The sequence below is a fragment of the Aythya ferina genome, assembly GCF_964211825.1.
Source record: "Aythya ferina genome assembly, chromosome: 10".
NCBI lineage: Eukaryota > Metazoa > Chordata > Aves > Anseriformes > Anatidae > Aythya > Aythya ferina.
Genome location: NC_140306.1, coordinates 955,128 through 975,577, shown reverse-complemented (window position 1 = coordinate 975,577; position 20,450 = coordinate 955,128). Strand labels below are relative to the sequence as shown.

At 46.2% G+C, this 20,450-nt stretch overlaps 1 protein-coding gene across 5 annotated transcripts in view; it reads right to left on the bottom strand.

Annotated features, from left to right (window-relative positions):
- The window catches only part of LOC311442141 (uncharacterized protein), a 105,408-nt gene that overhangs the window by 9,256 nt on the left and 75,702 nt on the right, over positions 1-20,450 (bottom strand). The window contains exons 1-3 of one of the 5 annotated variants that reach the window (XR_014696469.1): positions 7,903-8,182; positions 6,670-7,209; positions 5,755-5,871 (exon numbers count right to left, since the gene is read on the bottom strand). The exons of 1 other annotated variant lie outside the window; for it this stretch is intronic. The gene's annotated coding sequence lies outside the window, so the exon portion shown is untranslated. Of the gene's footprint in view, positions 1-5,754; positions 5,872-6,669; positions 7,210-7,902; positions 8,183-20,450 lie in introns of those variants that run through there. 3 more of the 5 variants (XR_014696471.1, XR_014696470.1, XR_014696472.1) reach the window with 3 other exon arrangements.

The following is a 20,450-nucleotide window of genomic DNA, read 5'->3' as shown; positions in this document are numbered from 1 at the left end:
CCTACTTGAAACTGGCTCAGCAAATGCTCCCCACACCAATATGAGCAGCGGATCTGCAGGATGAGGGCTGGATTTTCCCTCTGCAGCTCTGTGCTTACCTGGTTAGTCACTGGTTTGGTTTTGGGGGGCTGAAAGGACACGTGCCATCGTGGCACAGCTCTCCCACGGAGCTGTCCAACCAAAAGCAAGGGGGTCAGCAGCCCCACACGCACCAGGTTTGGCTCTGCAGGTGCATATTTATATTGTAGCTGATTTAAATCATCCTTTGGAGGAGCACATCAGAGCTGAAATGATTAAAGACTGCAGTTAAAGACCACATTTGCTATGCTGAGCATGGCTGTACCAGAGGACACGAAAGTGCACTTCCTTTTCATTAGCGTGATGGCTGGCTTAATGTATAACCCTACATTACCTGTAGTAGCTGCTAAATCCCATTTTTTCCATACAGATCAGGTCTGTGCCTACCCTGCTACCACCACAACCTCTTTGATTACTTAATCAGAAATCCAGAACAACTAGAACGTTCCTCATTTCATTCTTGATTTTTTCTTTTTCTGTCTTCCTTACCCAGAGAAAGTATTACTGTTGAAAGACTTTTTTTCCCCAAAAAACTAGATAGATAGCAAACCATGGTGAAAAAATATATGTTTTAAAAAAGGGGGAGAGAGAGAAGAACACCTGACAACTGCAGTGCAGTGTTTGTCTTGACACCTTCGGGAATGGCTTGGGTATGCCAGACATGGATCGTTTTACAGCCACCTGTTCTGAAGACAGGGATACTGAAATACCTTTCAGAAAATTCCCCAGAGAAGGCGAGCACACAGATGGGAGAGGGAGCCATGCACCCTTCATTCTGCAGATGGAGTCCCCGGGGTGCTGAGCAGCAGGCACTGGGTGCAGGTCGCCCACTGGTACCTGCTAACACCTGCCCTGCCCTCGCAAGGCACACACAGAATTTCAGCCCTGCTAGCAGGCTGGTATTTTTGTCACTGGCCGTCTTTTACTTCTTCCTGCAATATTTATTCTCACTTAAACTTGACAAGCATTGTGCTTGGGCTGAGATGGTTTAGTAATTGGGCTTATAAAGGGAAAGAACTAAATGCACTCTTACTCTCATATCTCTTAGCAGCTTAATAACTGGAGATGACTGATGATCAGATCCACCTAGAGACCACAAGTATCGCTTCTGTCATTACAATCAGCCACAGAGCGTTATTTAATAACGGCCCAGTTTCTCCGCTGCACTTGAGATAGGCTCCGGGGAGAAGAGGACCGCTGATTGCAGCTCCCCAATGCCCACGGCAGGCCATCAGCTGCCCCAGCGCCGGCTACAGCAGCAGCACAGCAGTGCTGGCTTCTGCACAGCCCCGGCCAGAGCCAGGCACGACACAGCTTGTAACACATCCACAGGTAACAGGACCCGGTGTCACGCACCCACGCTGGGCACCGGTCACTTCGTGCCACCTGAAGCACAGTGCAGCAGGAGGGGAGAGGCTCCTATTACTTCAGTGTGAGCAAGAACGCAACAGGATTGAGTTCAAACCAATTCTTGCTTTCTTTTAACCTTTTAATATTTAATGAAGGTTGGGAACGATGAAGGTCACCAGAAAGCTTGGCAATGGATAACTGTAATGTCCGAAGACAGCTCCAAAGCGTTTAGAGCCCTCCTCCCAGACAGGTATTGACATTCCCTAGATTGTATTGATGTTTCATCTCATGCTTTCCTTTTTCAGACTGATGTAGAGGCTGTGCCTGAAAGTTAACAAAACACCCCTCACCCTGCTAGGCAGCTGAACCCATAAATCCCGGTGTAAGGCAGCAAAGCATAAGCAGAGTGACCCCTGAAGCCTGCATTGGTGTAGGGCTCCAGTCGGAGCTCCTTCTGTCATGTTTCTGCCATGTTCCACCCAGCAGAACAGAGACTGTGTGAAATGCGACTGCCAGGCATTTTTCTTAGAAAATAAAGAGGTAAGAGGGTAGAACGAAACGCTCCTTTTAAGAGGTGCCAGATGGCTACACAACCGCACCGGAGTTCAGTGAGAGCAGTGCCCATCAGCAGATTTCACATGGATGGTTAGGATCCCCGGGGCACTGCCCAGGTGGTACAGCAGTGCAAACATCACGAGCTAAACACATCCCCGTGGCTGTAACACATTACTTTGAAGCAGCACTGGTCAGATATTGCACAGGGGAAAACATACTGCCTTGAACTCTAAACCCAGTAACAGCTTAATCTGCTTGATGCTCAGGTCTTTAATAGGAAAGGGTTAAAATAAAAGAAACAGAATATTCCTTCAGTGTCAGAGAAAATGCAGTTTTCTTACCAGACCAAAGCAAGCATGTAACACTATAAATACTGGTGCTCCCCCCTCTCCCTTTATCCATTCTGGTATTTATTGCATCCAAAATAAGAAATACCAGAAACCTGACAGTAACTCCAAGTTGTACATTTTCAGCACAAAGTTTTAAAGCATTATTAAAAGAAAAGTAGATGTAGTCATACATGGAAAGCTACATGAACTGGAGAATGCTCGATCCCGCCCTCCCTTGGCATTTGCACTTCTGTCATTGATGAAACCCGAATTACCAAAATCCTGGGGGGATCACTCCTCGCTATGGTAAAGCTTCCAAGATGCATTCTCAGAGAGCCTCAAAGTCCCTTGCTCCAGTATTGATCCCCTCCGAGTGCCACTTTTCAGTTTATTTCCAGGCAGGGCCGTCTGTCAGCCAAGGCCATGTGAGATGATGCCCACGGCTGAGGCACCAGGCCCTGCTGAGCACCCCAGTGGCTGCACAGGAAGATATATCCCTAAGCCTCCTACTGCAATTACAGCTTCATTGGTATGTTGGGTGGGTTTCCGCCACCATTTCAAGAAAATTGCTTGCGGACAGAAAGGAAGATTAGTTCTTCTGAAGACTGAAAAAACAACAGCAGTTATATTTCTACCTATAAATCTGATTTCCTTGATTGCAGCTGGCTTTAGAGTACCACAGGATTCCCAGGAACTTCACAAACAGTGAAAATTGGCTGTAATTAAGCTTGACTTTCACAGCTATATCCAAATGCTTGCTAACATATCATGTCTGAGGTTGAGTACCTTTATAGTAAAACACATCAGAAGTGCCTCCAGAACTGAGGGTCAAATCCTGATTTCCTACTCAATAATAAAAGACTGAGAAACATTTTAAAGACAACCACCAGTTCCTACAGGTTCCTGCTGCATCTGACCCCTCCTGGTCACTGCTAGATGCTGCTCAGCATTCAAACAGCACTTAAGACACATCACCTGTGATTTTCCCACATAATCCTCAGCCTTGGGCTAAACCTGCCAAAGGACTGGGTTCTGCTTTGAAGGGTGGCAGTGGAGGAGCAGGGACTCGAGCAGTTCCCTCTTGGTTTAAGACCAGAACAGATACTGAGGTTTTATGGATGATTTACATCTCCCTAGACCTGGTCACCCCCACAAGAGCCCAGACACCACCGTGGCTCAGCACCTCAAAGGTGATTAGAAATCTCCTTGTCTACAGGCACCAAGCATGAGCTGTATTTCACCTGGGCATTTGCAGGATTAACTCTGATTTTAAACTGTTTTAAGTTACCTGGTTCCAGCAGCAACCTTAACCTTCTGCTCATGCACACACACCTGCTTGCAATTCCTTTTTGTGCACAGCAGCCCCAAGACACAGGTGGATCAGGTCACCACCCCAAGCTCTGACCCTGGCCTTGTCCTGTGCTGCCCCAGGGCCCTGGGGGGCTTCCCCTGCTCCACAGCCACAGGGGGGTTCTGGATGAAATGATGAATGAAATTCTATTTCTGGGGCTTCAGAAGCAAGCGACCAGCACCACTGCAGTGCCCTGGGGAGCAAGGAGAGAGAGAGGGCGTGGAAAAAAAAGGGAGGGAGGGGAAGGAACCTAATTCTCCCTTTTAAACAGCCTACCCATATTAAAATGGAATGCATCTTAAGTGCACCATAAAACATATTCTTCATCCCATTTGCCACTTAACTGGAGCTCTTTTTCTGCCTGCCTAAACACAAGCCTAAGGCCCTTTGCTACTGATATCCATAAGCACAACTTAATAGTGAGACCAGTGCTGGAGATGCAACTTTAATAAGTGTGGTTTGGAAGTGGCCTGGAAGAAATGTAATGAACATATTGGTTGTTTAGCCTGCTCCGAGTGCTTAGATCAATACAACAGCGTTTCCTTATTGCAACTTATTAGCCCAGTCATTTTTTTTTTTGCCATCCCTGACCTTATGCGCAGCAACCAGAGAAGTGGCAGGAGAAAACGACTCAAGCTGTGCTGATCTGAATGTAATTAACATAAGCCCACTCTGCACAAGGGCCCAAACGATGCTGTTGTAGGAGCTGATGGCCAGGACACAGGGACCAGAGCCCATCAGCTCCCATCCCTCAGGGACCCCCCACCCCCAGCCCCTCCGCAGCCCCCAGCTGGAGCCCTGAGGCTTTGTGACAAACACCAGGGACACCAAGCTCAGTGGTGTGCAGCTCCCTGCAAACCAGCAAGGAGAGAGGACAGCTTTATCATCTCCAGCACCAAGCTAAATCTTTAGAAAGAATAAACACCAGGAGGAAAACGTGGTATTGACCAAAAGCTACCAGAAATTTGTAGAGGCAATTGAAGGTTATAGTCTAACGCCGCAGAAGATAAAACTTTGGACAGCCTGTATAGATACCACCCCACTTGCTCTTTGCCAGGAGACTATCTATTTCCAGCACATGTGAGCTTTGCAGTATTATGCTTTATTCATACGCTTCAGGATTAAAAAAATGAACACAGTGCCTGTACTGCCAGAGTACGCTACAATAATACCACATTTGAAGACTTCTTTTTTCCCCCATCTATCCAATTATTTTTCTTCCTAGGTTCTAGAAGGAAAAATACAGGTGAGGGAAAACACCTACCTAAAGTTCAAGAAATTTAGTTTTTTTTTTGTGCTTGTCAAGTTGTCAAAACTCACTGGCTCCCAGTGAACACAGATTACACTGAACATGGATTACTGCCAGACAAACTCAGCAGCCCTCATATGCTATGCGAGCTCCACATCCAAGTTTTTTTTCCTTTCCTGCTGAACATTAAAGACTCGTAGGCTGTGGTATCCCTAATGGAAGGGAATTTTCTGTGCTGTTCTATGTTGAAAAATTCAGTTATGCTCCTCTTTTTTTTTTTTTTTTTTTTGGCCAACACCTATTAGGATCTACTGTTTGCAGCAGAAACTGCTTGTCCTGTCTCTGCTTCCCTCTTCCCCACCCCTTCTCCCAGCTCTCCTTTCTGAGGTGGGTATTTGTCTCACTTCAGGAGTATGGAAGATACCAGGGTAAAATACCTCTAACGGAGCACACCAATGGGACAAACAAGAGCATCAGCTTTACCAGACCTGACTACTGCTAATAAGCACTTCATTACCAATAAATCTGCACAGAGGTTTCCTAACGTTTCAGTTAGGAAATGGCTGTATTCCCCAAAGAGATAAAAATACTCCGTTAGCAACCAATTTTATCCCGGAGATGATGTGTGGCCCGCTGAACATAATTTAATTAGAACTGTAAGGCAGAATAAAACTTTGTCATATAAATGCTTTGTTTTTAATTATAACACTTCATAAATATTTTCCAGTATTACGCTATCTCAGGAAACAAGTTTTCATTGTTTTGTTTAGCTTATTTGAGACACCCAGCTTTAATAACAGCATTACCCAGATGGCAAAATCCGAGCTGACACGCGTACTCACCCATAAATTACACAAAGAAATCCGCCTGGTAACAAGAAGCTGACTCAGATCCAGGTGACACATCAGTCTCTCGCAGTGCATTCACCACTTACAGAACCACATGTTACAGTGAGCATCCTGCCAACAAAAGGCACCAAGGGGAAAGCCCTGGGTGCAGCACCTCCCGCTGGGCTTGTCCCTGCTGCCTACCTCCCAAAAAGTCTCCGGAGGCACCGACAGCAGGGTGAGGCCTTGGGCAGGCAGGGGCTGTGAGGGCACGTGGATGAGGATGGACTTCTAGGAGAACAGCGGACAGGACAGGACAGGCAGGCTGGGGACACATGGCACTGGCACAGCCCCAGTGTGGTGACCGCATGTGGAGCACGGCCACAGGTGCCGCTGCACAGCCCATGGCGAGGTGCGTGCCACTCATCTTATCCATCAGTGGCAAAACTCCACTGAGCGCCAAAACAACAGCATCCATGAAAGCCTAATGTCTACTTAATAGCCCTAAGTGATTGAATTAATCTCCCTGGCACTGCTTCTCCAAAGTGAGCCACAGCCAGGCTCCTGGTACACTCTCACCCGTCTCAGGCGCAGATCCCTTCTCTCGTTATTGAGGTGCAGGCTTTGGCTCCTCTTACCTCTGGATATGAAGTGTTCATACAGAGAAACCCTCAGCTTTTCTACCAGCAGCAATAAATATGATTGTGCATTCAGTTTCCTGAGGGAATCACTCATCAGCTCACGCTGCCTGAACCATTTTTAATTTTTTGCTCTCCAAGGCAAAAACCTGGAATTCCCCATGTTAGACCCAAATAAGATTTTACTTCAATCTAGTTTAGTCTCATGCCTCATTACCTGTGAAGCCATACATACAGCATTTTCCTCACTGCTTTATAGTGATAATATATACATATTGCTGTATACATTTACCTTTTTAAGAAAAGCAAACAGCATCCCAAGGTAGCTTCTGCTGCAGAGACTTCTCAAAGCACAAACACATCTGTTTTCTCTGACCTTAGACAAGGCTGTCAGTAGATGAGGTCCCCCCTGCTGAAAAAAACAGTGGACTTCTCTTCCTCCTCTTGCTCATCTCTGACGGATGTTCAGTGCAGAAATTCCCATCCTCAACCAATTTTCCTCCCTCCACGAGCTTCATCCCTTAACAGATCCCAACTGCTTGGAGCAGAGAAGCAGAAAGCCCTGGTACCACCCAGCTCAGCCCTTTACTACATACATGTACCGTGGTCACCACGGGACACTGTAAGCTCAGCACTCCCCTCCACCTCATGGCCACGGGGCAGGAGCAGCACGTCACAGCACATCACAGCGCATCACCCACCGCCAGCAGCTCTCCGCCCCGCGCACCGCCCTCGCAGGGACCCACGCTGCAGCTCCACAGGCGCTGCATGAGAGAAGAGGATGTGCGAGTCCCACTTCTCTTTTCTGTGGCTGAGGCTGGAGGACCAGAGGCTAAAATAAAACAGAAAAATAGCTTTTGTATAAGCTCCTAGGAGCTGGAGGTAGTTTAAATGCTACTCAACAGTATTAAGAAAATAAATCTTCAGGAATCAAAGTCCCCAAACAACATTTATTCATAGCTCTAGAACCACTTCTATCCCCCTCTCTGAGCTGAAGAAACTTTTTGTGAAAAGCTTTTTATAATCCAATCTGAAGTTCGCTGCTCTGCATTTTATGCAATACAGACAGACCTGGAAGTTTTACAGAACAAAATGATCACTGCTCTGCCTGCTATGATAAGAGTCCCATTTGGTGAGTGTACTAACAGCAGCCATGTACCACATGAAGGCTCATTTCTAACTACAAGATCTTATTACCCATTAAATATGAAAGCAATTTTTTAAAATTTTATGAAAAGTTTAAGATACTTTCTTAGAACTGAAAAAAGGGACATGAGTTTAGTAACAGAGGAAGATGTAAGGATGCTCATCCAAAGAAGCAACCGTAGACCATCACACACGTATAACACCTTTCAGCCAAAGGCCTTGAAGCACTTTCCAATACCAATTTAACTTCTTTACATCTCTCAGGAGGTGAATGAAGCTTAAAAGAATGGTGGAATGAGGCAACAAAGACACTAACCAACCGGTCAGTCACTTCCCAGTCACTCCTCCCTTCCCAGAGAGGAGGCTCTCAAAACCAAACCTGGCCAGAAGCTTTCCACTAGGTAGTCTCCAAACATGCAGTCTTCAAGGTCTTCCCCCAGCCAAAAGCAAGCCTTGACCGATAAAACACACCAGGTACAGCAGAGCCTACACGGATCAACCTCCCCACAAGCCCATGCTGCTCATCAGGCAGCAGAGCTGGGACCAACACCCAGCCCAGCAGTGCTCTGCACTCCATCGCTGCACTAACACAAGGTTTGGTCTCATTTATCTCTAGAAAGTTCAAAAGCACTAACGTGACTCTTCTATCTTAGCACAGATACCCTTCAAAAGCCCAACTGAGACTGCCTCTCAGCATTAAAAGGAAGAAGATCCATATCTTGGCATTATCAGGAACAGCTGTTCCCTATTCATCAAAATGAGTTTAGCTGTGAATGCATAGCATGTGTAATACGGCCTTAATTAGAGATGTGCATTCTCTGTGAAATCCTTGTAATTAGTGATACGAGAGCTGCTCATTTTTCTGGTAGAAATGAATTTACCACAGCAAGTTTGGCAGCATCTTATTTCAGAGAGGCAGGTATCTGCGAAAGGCAGGAGTTTTGTTCATTTTCATGGCTTTTTATTTTTATTACTTACTGAAATGTAGTATTACCTACAAATCATGCATAATAGACATAGGGCACTGTGCAACCATGACTTCCAGACCTGTAATGACAGTACAATACCTCATTATATTGACTATTTGTTCTTGATCATAGTAGCCCACCTGGGCCTACGTATGCTGCTGTCAGCAGGAGGCATCAGAATAGAGCACAAGCAAATACACCATACACAGCAGAGTTGGAAGAAAAGAACAGTTCTGATGAAAAATAAACAAATAAATAAATAAATAGCCCCATCTTCCACCTCTCACATCCTCCAGTATATATACATAACAACCAGAAAACTAAACCAGTAATATGTGACCGATACTGGCCACAGTGTGGCCAGTACTAACAGCAGCCTACTAGGGAGCAACCCTGGCTAACATTCACGCTGGAATTTTAGAGGATGAGAAGATGAACAAGTCAATTACAGAATGCACCGCTCCTCATCTTCCCAGAGTAATTGAAGATTCAGTATCATTTTTACTGAGTTATTTTTAATTGGTCTCATTTGCTGAAGTAAATTAGGTGTAGCATTGTCCTCAGTATGATGTATGCATCTGTGCAAATAGGAAAGAAAACATTAAAAAATTTCAAAGCACTGCCACGGAAAAACAGACAAAATCAGATAAATGCAATTAATTTCTAAGCCTACCCTTGAAAAATTATGATGTTAATCTATTTATTTGACTGTTAGTGATGGTTTCCATCAAGGTCAGGAGAAATTGCTCAATTAATAAATGTCTGCTTGCACCTGACAACAATAAAAGTTTCCCTGGAGTGCAATAAGCTAAAAGACCGTGACCTCAGACACAGACAGTGAACTTTGTATTGGCTTTTTTTTTCTTTTCTTTTCTTTTTTCTTTTTTTTTTCTTTTTTTTTTTTTTTTTTCCCTTCAAGATTGAACAATAAACACACTGCTTGTGGGCCACATTTCTCAGCATCTGAGAACTGCTTGCTGTCCTGGGGACCTGAGGTGTGGCTGCAGATGGCTGGCTGGAAGCCAGACCTGTAGAAACCTGCAGATCCATCGCTGCCCCGAATGCCAGGACAGCTCTACAGAACACAGCCCTGCTCTGAGCCCAGGCTCGCACACAATGGTCCTTGGCAGCCTTCAGCCAAGCTAGGGGACAACGTCCCAGTGGCCAAGCGTTTGCAGGCAGCATGTACCAAGCTGCAGCCTGAATCCAATGGCAGGCTACTGAGCAAAAAATGAGCACTTTAAATGGCCTGGTCGAACCAAAAACCACCCTTCCATTTTCTTCTCCGTGGCAACCAAACCTTCCTGTTTGTGTTGTTTTCTTATCAACGCTCTCTCCAGTTAATTTACTAAACTCCAGCAAAACTAATTGAATTCCCTAGAGAATGGCAATGAATGTACTGGATAAGCATGGTTCCAATCCAATTTCCCCCTCGGGAGGAGTAAAAGCGGCTTCGCAGTGGTGCCCGACCCATTCCCACCCTCAGCACGGACCCAGATTGGTGCTGGCACAAGTGGAGGCTCCCATGAAGTCCGACTGACACTGCCACAGCCAGGGCTCTGCCTCAGGGACCCTCATGAAACGCATTAGGTGCAGTGGTTTTAATTACCCCTACAACATGCTTTCCCTAAATCTGAATTATTTCGGGCAGGGTGTGTCTGTACGCGGCTGGTGAGCAAGCATGGCCTTGTGGCTCTGCTGTGTCTGATGTCTCTTGGGTCTTTTTTCTCCCTAGATTAATTAAGGTCTGAATTCAAGTTTCTGTCAATGTCTGGAATAAGGTTTATGGAGGTCCTTAGGGTTAATTTATAATCCCCTAAAGAATAAGTAAATATTTAAACTGCCCCCACAGTTGTAATTGAATGTTTTAATTCACGTCAGCAGACCGAGCGAAGCAAATTCTTCCATTGCTGTGATTATTTATTAAACAAAATTACAATAGAAAATCATTCTTGTCATTTTGCTAGTGTGTATGTATACTAAGAAGAAGTTACCCCTCAAATTTATGAGTCCCTGATGACGACAGCTTTCCAAAGAAGCAGGTGAGTGCAAACCACTTGCTGCCTAGCTGAACACGCAGGTGAAACCCAGCGGGACAGTGGAGGCTCTGCTGGAGGCGAAGGAGCTCACACCAAGACCTGGGCCCTGCAGCAAGGGGCAGGAGGGAGCCAGGACACTGCAGGAGCTTGTTGTGGACAGCAGCAGCTGGAGCACAGACGGCAGAGCTGGGGCCACGCTCATACCACCCGGTATTTGCTGTAGCAAGGTCACCTCCTCGCCTGCAGCAGCACATCCCAGCCTTGTGCTCCGACGGCCTGCTCCGGCAAAAGGTACCACGGGTGTACTCCTAATGACATGGGGGAAATGTGAATAATGGCATCGCTTCAGGTGAAGCATCAGCTGCAGCGATGTGTTACAGCAATACATTTGCAGCTCATGCAAGCTCACCACGTGTGGCTGTGGTGCGAGGAGCCCCTGAGGGAAGAGGTGGAGAAGCCGCAGGTGAGCAGAAGCAGGGCAGGAGCTGGGGCCTGGGGACGAGAAGTCACGGAGGGGCAGGGCTTCCCGGCTCCCATTCCCACTCTGCTTACGTGGGCTGACGGTAACTGGTGGCTTTTTAAATTTAATAGCTTCTAATGGAGGCCAAAATATTATTGATAACCACAATCATCTCCTGATGTGCCCATTAAGGCAGTGCTGCTCGTTTCTGTCGTGCTTTATAACATCTATTAGTCACCAGTTTTTACACCAGAATCCTACTCGTTTCAGGCAGGAACAGACATTACCGGGAGGAGCTGTGGCCCCAGTACGACCTGGTGGAGGTTTCCACAGCAGCATTAGACATGCTGTGCTCCAGAGCGCTGCCCTGTGCCCCCACGTCCTGCTGGGCTGTGTGTCCGTGCTGCAGACGTGTGTGTGGCCACCCCTTAAGGGATTTGGGGACTGGAATTTCATTAAGACCTCAGGAGATGAGGTTTAGCAATGAAATAACCAACAAGCAAGTGTGCCATGTCTAAAAACCCACAGGGGCAGCAAAATTGTTTTGAGCCTTGATTTTTCTTTTGCTAGCCCTCTCTAGCCTACCGCATTTTGTTGGGGTGTTCATAGACTCCCCGAATGGCTTGGGCTGGAAGGGACCCCAAAGCCCACCCTGCTCCAACCCCGTGCCATGGGCAGGGACAGCTGCCAATTCTCCTGGTGAAGGTAAGCACCGTTGCCAGACCCTTCGTGCCCTCGTAGCAATGGGGTCAGCGGGGTGTCCTCAGAGCCTGCAATTAGCACTGCTGCCCCGGGTGGGGTAACGACGGGCACAGGGCCAGCGCTCTCCAGTGACCAGCACCACAGCTGAATGAACTACCAGCAGTCGTCCCCAGTCTCACGACTGGCAGCTGCACACATCGTCAGGACCTCCACTATCTGCTATTGCCCACCGTGGGCGAGCCCAGCTCGGCTTTGCTCCGACCTGGCCGTGCTGAGGCTGTCACCCTGCATGTGGTGCTGTTACGGAGCGAGGCTGGCACGGGCCAAAGTTAATCATATCAGCTGGGATGTATGTTACAACTCAACTAACAGAGACAAAGGCAGCTGGTGAGAGTTTTTGTGCATCCAGGAGAACTTATCAATGTTTTATAAATACTCAGTTTACATTCTAAGCATCACAAATCATTGCAAATCACCCCGCCTTCTCATGACAGTGATTGCATTTAAATTTTGCTGAGGGTTTCTTACAGTTCTGTCCCTTGAATAGGAGGTTTAGATTTCTGATACTGCAGGCAAAAGACAGAGATGTATTGAAAATTAAGGTACCTAAATAATTAACCCCAATACTAAGTCTTAGAGGCAATTCAATAAAGTACTCTCTGGGACCCAGCTGACAGTGAATAATATCCACCCTCCCCGCATCACACAGGCTGCAGAAACAATTTTATGTTGCCATTACACCATGGCACTTAACTGTTTGTGTTCTTTGGAGAGACGGCATTGCCTTGAAACCGTGTCATCAGAAACCATTGTGCACCTGGGAAATGGGAGGAATAAACCCACAGGACGAATGGGTGAGACTTCCTCATCCCAAGGTGGAGCCACACCTCGAGCCGAAGCATATTATCAAACCCATATAACTTGTTGCTCTAAAAATCCCCTTCTGTCAGTCGCCATGCTCGGCGATGCCCTGTTAGGGGCATTTTAACAACCTGGCTCTGATCTAAGCCTGCCAGCATTTTGCAGAACTCTTCAGCGTCCTAAGGATTTTTATGTGTGTTTGATGAATTATTTATGGACTTTAGATTGCAAATACGGTGCAGAAAGGAATAGACAAGCTGGGTGAGTCCATTTGGCTAATGTAAGATCCAGCCACAATTCCTGGATTATAATATTGGAGAACCAGAAATGTCCTTTTTGTTCTGGAATTATTCTTCACACTGACAGCCTCTGCAGCGCGGGCTGGGTTAGAAGCAGAGTTAATACGGGCAGCTGAAACAGCTGAAAGCCAGGAAAACTGAGGGTGTCCAAACAATGAGACACATCTCTGTGAATAATGGTCAAAGTATTAGTCCTACAGGTGAAACAGAAGAGCAGTTGACCATGCACATTAGGAGCTGTGGGTTTGGGTCCATTTCTCCATGATGGAAAGGTTTCCGAGTGGCCTCCACAGAATTTTTCTATACCTTGGCATTATGGGGAGGTATTACTGTTAATGACGTGAAGTTGATAATGGGGAGAACTGGCAGAAAATCTTTCCATGGAAGAGTAATAAATGCTACAGGTGCATAAGGTGACAGCTGCAATTTCAAAAGGATCAATACATGTTACAGCGGTATTTATACCGGGGATGATGGTAAGGAGCAATTCTCTCACCAACCCTCACTAATACAATCAGTGCTCAGCTGAGCTCTTCTGGCTCACTGATAAGGAATGGGGCCAGTTTGGATGTGGGAAATGCATTAACTTCTCCCAAGGCTGTGCACTTCAGCCCAATCCCTTGCAGTTTCTCCTCACCACCGAAAACTCCTGCCCTCGGCCTGCCCATGCTGCTTGGGGCTGGGTGAAGCTGTCAGATGTTCCTAGAAGCACTGCTCAGCCCTCCCTAGCTAACACAGTGAACACTGCAGCAGGTATTGCCTCCTCTCCCAGTGGGTGCTGCAGGTGCCCAGCACAATGGAGCGGCTGCTCTCAGCACTGCTGGCAGCTGGGCAGCAGCCCCGAGGTGTTCTCACATTGTCCACTGCTGAGCTGCTGAATTGTTATTATTATATTTGCTTCTGCTTATGAAAGAAGTACACAACAGCACTACATCCTGTAAGGCTGCATACGCTTAGCAGGACTTGAAGGCACTCTGGATTTATACACGTTTGGGTCATTGTTAATGATCTCCTTGACTTGCCTTGCATAATGGCTTTATTCACTCGAGTGCAAATTTGCCATCTGGGCATCCACATGCTCCTACACGTCCTGTATGTGCGGGACAGCCATGTCAGGGGAAGCTGATGCTGGAGAGAGAACAACACCAACTCCTGTGCATGCCACAGGCAGGCTGTGTCTCTTGGTCTTTCTGATGGCTGCTTATGGCTTGGTGAAGATGTAGCTCCCAGATTTTGTTGTGGAGGGGTGGCAAGAAAGAATTTCAGGTAAACTGTAATTAAGAAAGTATTCCTAGAGGAAGGGGGGTTACTAAATCCTAGAAGCGCCCAGTCATCCTAACCACCTGAACGCCAGCTCTCTGCAGTGGAAGGGCAGAGGGGTCTGGGTGAGAGGCCGGGCTCTGCTGCACGACGGACTCCAGCTCCCTGCTCTCCTGAAACCAACCTGTACCTAACGCCTCCTTCCTTTGCGCCTGTGCACCAGGACTGTGCTACCAAGGCAGCATTCGGGATTACTGTACGACCATCACTTAGTATTGACCACCAGCATGTCTGCAGCCAGCTGCTCTTGCCACGCAGGAGAAAAAGCAAATGCGGAATTGCACAAAAGCAATACTCCAGCAGTATCCCAACCGTACTGCAGGACAAAGCCATCACTACCTTCAGAAATGTTCATTTCTTTTGAAAACAGATTTCTAGCTCTGCAAGCAATCAATACCACTTGCTGAGACATCCGCGTTTCTGAAAGCACTGCCGAAGGGCTGCAGCCAGGGCAGAGGCCAGCTGGTGGGGAGGCACGGCACAGAGGCTGCGCACTGCTGCCAGCCTGGGTCTGGGAAAGTGATGTGGGTTTGGGGTCCCTGCCTGCCCCTAAGGAACAGCCAAATAAACCTGATACCTCTGAGCCTGATACCTCTCTCTTTTCTCCTGCTAATTACTCCATTCAGCTTTATCCTTATCTCCCAGTTCTGCTGTATATCACTTTTCTAATACGCACTCTAATCTAAACAACTTCCAGCCATAACACTCCTGCCTCCCTTCCATCACTCTCCACTGTAAAAGCCTACAAAAAGCAGAAGAGACCTCAATGCCTTCTTCTGGTGATTATCTTAGATCCAAGTGACTGATCCTGACCCAGCAACAACAGCTCTCCACATCATGGATGGGACTGAGGAAGACGGCTATAGACAAATCCTAAGAGACACCAGGTATTTGGTTCACCAAATACCTGGTGGGGGCACCACGGCAATGGGGAAGAACTGGAGCCATGCACCTGTACGATTTTGCTTGTGGATCCACAAGGGATTTAAATGCCCGCACAGAAAATTTCTGGGTTGCAGAATTAGAGACCTAGGAGCAGTCATGCAGACCTGATCTGGCACGGTGCTGGCTGGTACGAAGTCAATCAGCACGTTGAAACTCTTGGCGGAAGGCTTATTCCCAAATCAGTACTTTCTATGCTGTGGCTGCAGGGGTTTTCATCCCTTTCTGGGAATCCGGATGTCACACTGCGGCCTCACACAGCTGAACACTTCCTTATGTCTAAATCAGGACAATTATTTGATTTAGACATGCAGTAGATGCTGGGAGTACAGAAAGGAGGCAAGAAAAGGGAGGGAAAAGAGGAATAAATCACTGAGCATGAGTTTGCCATATAAGCCCTTTATAAACAGCTCATTTAGGAGAGATGACTCCTACTGTTTCATTTAGCTTGAAGAAAATCTGTTCTTCTATCTTCGTGCACTGTTCCTCCAGGAGTGTGAAGGACGCAGTTAGACATCTGCTGGCTGTGGCCACTGGCCAAGGCTGCACTAATTGCATAAGTGTTTTGGCTTGCAAATGCAACAAGTTTGGCATCCCCATTTAGTGCATGCCGCATGACATTCTTTTAAGTTATTGCCGTTAAGCATCTGAATCCCAGCCAGGTGCACATGAAGTGACTGGCATCAAATGTTGCTTTATTCACTAGGCTCAATGAAACAAAAGGAGCTGGTGCCCAGGTTACTCCTGCTCCAGGTGAAGGCTCTGAAACACTCTCTCAGACCCTGGAAGGCCACCCCTGCAGGCACAGAAGTGAAAGGAGCCACAGCTTTTGGGAAGAGAACAAGGATACGTGCAGCAAGTACACTGTTGTGATGAAAGACGTGGCCATCTGCCAGCGCTGTGACAAGCCACTTGCAAAGTTACAGCCCCTGCAAGCTGGTCCTTACAGAGGCCCTGGGGGGGGGAAGATGTGTTCATCACCTTAGGCTCCCACCTGGGCTGTTCCGTCTCACTGCATTGCACCCTGCTACAATCCAGATCAGGAAAAGCACCCAACACGCAGCAGCAAACAGCTCCCTAGGATAAGCAGCAACACAAATCTGTCTTACTTGCACCTCATTGCAAAGGAAGCCTGCAGCAAAAAGCCACTGCTTAGCACCACACAGGGGGAGTGAAGTCCAGGCTGTGCTGGGCGTGCTCCCATGGGATGCGTGGTGTTGGGGCTGCACAATGGGTGGCATCTGGTGATGTGGCCTGAAATCCCTGCACTGCCAGCACTGCAGGACAGCACCAACAGGCACGGCTTCAGCTCTGCTGCCATCAGTCAATTTAAAAGAGAGATTATAATTGGTATTGATTATGATCTAGATGTTCAGGCTTCATCCCTTCTCTGCTTCATAACAGCTGCTTTGCATTGCAGCAGTCCCCAAGTGTGACCGCAGGGCCAATGGCTCCAGGAGGGAAAAGCCTTTGGGGCTCCAGGGCTCCAACCTGCAGAGGACTACGAGTGCAAAAAGCAAAGCGTGCAATTGCAAGTTTTGGACAACTGAGAATTCCTGACCTGTGTCCTCTGCTTTAGTTATCCACCTGCTTTGACTTGTTTTGAGTAGTGATGGAATTACACTTCCTGTACTTAACGGGACATAGAGCGAGATTACTTGCTTTCTCATTTCTTCAGTGACTACGAAAGCTTTCTCTATCATATAATGCATTTCCATTGCAGTATTAAAAATCTTTCTGACCCAAATATACATATGGAGAACAACAATAACTGTAAGGAACACAGTACTTAATCTGCCTAGATTCCACTCTCAAAAGATATAATCTATTACAAATGTTATCCCTTGCCTTACCTATTAATCCTACAGGAACCAGTGATTAAGTACTTTTGCTAAAACTCCAGTCCCTGGTGTGCCTGTGATCCAGAGAATTATAATCACCCTGTGCTGCACATCTGGTGACAATGATGGGCAATGCTCTCTTATTACAACGCTCTCCTGCTGCTGCTTGCTGGGTTGCAAAAGCAAGATTGCATTCAGCACATTTCTTGTCTTTCCTCCCTGAATTAACCAAATAAGCAACACTTCCTGACTTGAAGAAGGCTTACAAGGAAAACACAATTCTAGCCATATTTGCAAAGGCACAAGAAGAGTATGAGTTGCAGAATTCAGAGAGGACATGGAGTAACAAATGAACAAGACACAACTCTGGCATGAGAAAGCTTCAGTAAGCAAGATACAAAGAAAATGGCATTTTTGGGTATCCTCTGCCTTCGCCTTTGCGCGGCAAAGTGGTGCTCCTCCAGCTTAATTGAGCCACTGGAGCCAGTTATGGGTGTGGGCGTTAGGTCTCTCAAATTAGTTTTAATTACAATTCAAAGAAAGAAAAGCCACTTTAACATTTCTAATCAACAGGCATCTAATGAGGCGTGTTAGTTCCTGCAGTCTGAGCACAGTAGGAAATTTTTGGAGATAATTTACTTCATTAATATTCAGCTAGAAGTGGATCATCCAATACTTTCTGTGGTGGCATTGAGATGAAATATGTCAAAAGGAAAATTTTACATTTGACATGGACATTAAGCTTCATAAGTTTCACTTTATCTTAGGAAAACACACTTCTAACTGAAATAAAATTGTACAACCCAGACTGATCGGAATGGGAACAGGCCTACCTCAACAAGAGCAGTGCCCGTGCACTATGACCAGCAGCGCAAAGCAAGCTGGACTGCTCTGCCTTCAGCCCCACCATGCTACCCTGCGGCTGCCCACCAGGCCTGGCTGCCACCCAAAAACATTGACTTGTTGGGTGAATATGCGCTACTGTTGTTCCACAGATTTTGTATCTGTTATGTAGTTGTGGAACTAGTATATAGAGATATGATTATTCTTGTAGGCGTATACAGACAAACCAGAAATGGAGAGCCCATCAGGAAAATGAGGAATCATGTCTGTGAGATTGACGGATTCCATTGCCTTGTATTATTTTTGGTACAGGAATTGCCAACAGCCTTTACAAAGTTTTCAGGCTCATTAAAGAATACCAGCTTCAGTAAAACAGTTTAGTTTTCATACCTTCAATATGAGAATACTTTGGATTGATAGATTTCAATGGAAATTTAAAATAAAATTTAAAAAATAAATAAATAAAAAGGAAGGAAGAAAAAGGAAGAAAAAAAGGGGGGGGGGGGGGGAAGAAAAAAGAAAGAAAGAAAAAAGGATTAATGAAAGAGCCACAAAGGGACCAAAGTTTGTTTGGTTTCCTGAATAATGAATGGATGTATAAGAGACCAGTGAACAATGATGAGATCCACCTTTCTAAATCCATTTGAACTCTAGGAGTTTTACAGTGTTCGAACTTAATTTCCATTCATTCCTTGGCACACAGTGTAAATTGATGCTCTGGACAAGAACAGTGCTCTCTGAAGGAAATAAGGACATAAATTATCCGAATATTCCTTCTTTGTTTGTCTGCCACAACTGCAATTGTATCACCCTAGATGAAGCACACTCTTGTCCACAGGTCATGACTTGTTTTACCATATTTCCTGGAATTTTAGTCAAAATGTCTCCCTGTTTGGGGAAGACCAAGTGACACAAACCCAAGCCATCATCATGGATAAAGAAAATGTAAAGCTGGGGGCAGCCCTCCAGCAGATGTACCCACAGGCCACATCCCCAGCCCAGGCCTTGGCCTGTTCCACAGGCTGTGCTGCCACCAGGCCTCCCATAGCCCCGGGGTACTGCTGCCTCTTCTCTGATCAGGGCCTGTCTCGCTGTGCATTTCTAAGCAGACTCTCTGTGTCTTCCTTTGTGTGTGAGCAATTTCGGTTGCTGAAATATGAACATTTGCCCTGTTAGTAATCCATCACTCATTAGCTCAGTGAATCGCTCTTACAGGTGCTCAGCTGTGTGGCCCCTTTCCCCCCAACAGACTTGCTCTGGATGTCTGCTGGTGGGATTTTAATTTGCTGCCCTTTCCAAAACAAAAGACTACGGATGCAAGCATTTAAATGCCAAATAGTTACATGGTGGTCTGCGTCCTGAGTAAATAAAGAGGCTTTTTTCATCACAAGGACATTCAGGAGGGCCTATTTAGAAAACACATACGTTACTCTACAGTCCATCTCGATACAAATAAATAAGTCTGTGCTAGGTTTTCTTTCAGGACCTTTGTAAACATCATTTTTCTTTCTCTACTGAACTTTAAAAGGTTATCCTTATAAAAGTTGTTATTCCAGATAACACTACCCCATACGAAATTAAAGATGAAATCATGAATATTTGAAGAGCTATGTTCTGAAGATGTCTGTATGGTTGGGGAGAGTAGGTTGCAAAAGGTATCAACAGCTATTTGGACTCCTTTCTGTCGCACAATGACTCAAAGCAAACGCATGCAGCTCTGGCACGGTAGGTCAAGTGAAGTCTGTAGCATTTATATAAAGTGCAACCAAGAAAAACAAATTTCTGACGTGGTAGAAACTGAGAAATGGCACCAAAACCTTGAGAAAGCTGCAGAAAAACAATTGCTTGCCATGACACTATCAAACAACCCGCTCTGGAGCCATTTGGGTGTTGGTGACTTCTCCCTGCAGAGTTGTGCCTGGGTGCATCAACCCCTCCACTCCCACCTGCCCACTGCTGGGGCCTGGGACATGCGGCCTCGCCACACCACAGCTGCCAAAACCCTGAGCTTCCCCTTCCCACTCCTTCGAAGACGGTGGCTGTGTGCTGGAGTGCTGCCAGCACAGGGCTGAGACCTCCCTTCCACTGGTCTTTTAAACCCAAGCTTCAGTCACAGTTATTTCTCAGCAGTATGAAAAAAAAAAATCTTCTTTTTGTTCACCACGGCTAATATATAAATCATACACATATAGAAGCTTTAATTTTGATTTCTCATATTTCCAGCCCTAATCTTAATTTTCCAAGACTTGGCTGAAGTGCTATGAGATTCAATTTTCAGCTCATAAGATGCTTGTTAGTGCCTGCCTCTATGTGACTCGAGGGGATCAAAGTTTGATTTTTACCAGTGCCTTTTTTTTTTTTTTTCCCCTCAATCAGGAAACTATATATGCTCATAAACATAAACCTCCTTAAACAGACTCAAAATGAAGACAAACCCTATTGCTTTCTACCCCTTGCTAAAGACTCAGGTCTTGATCCTAAAAGGGAACATGCCCATAATGGAGATCAGTGCAGAACAGGGTGTTAAATAGCCATCAAAAATAAATAAATAAATAAATAAGGCGGTTTTGCAGTGCTGATGGACTCTGCTCTCTGCTTCCTATCCCAAGATAATGAAAGCTGCTGGTGAACAGCGAGACTAGGCACTGGGAT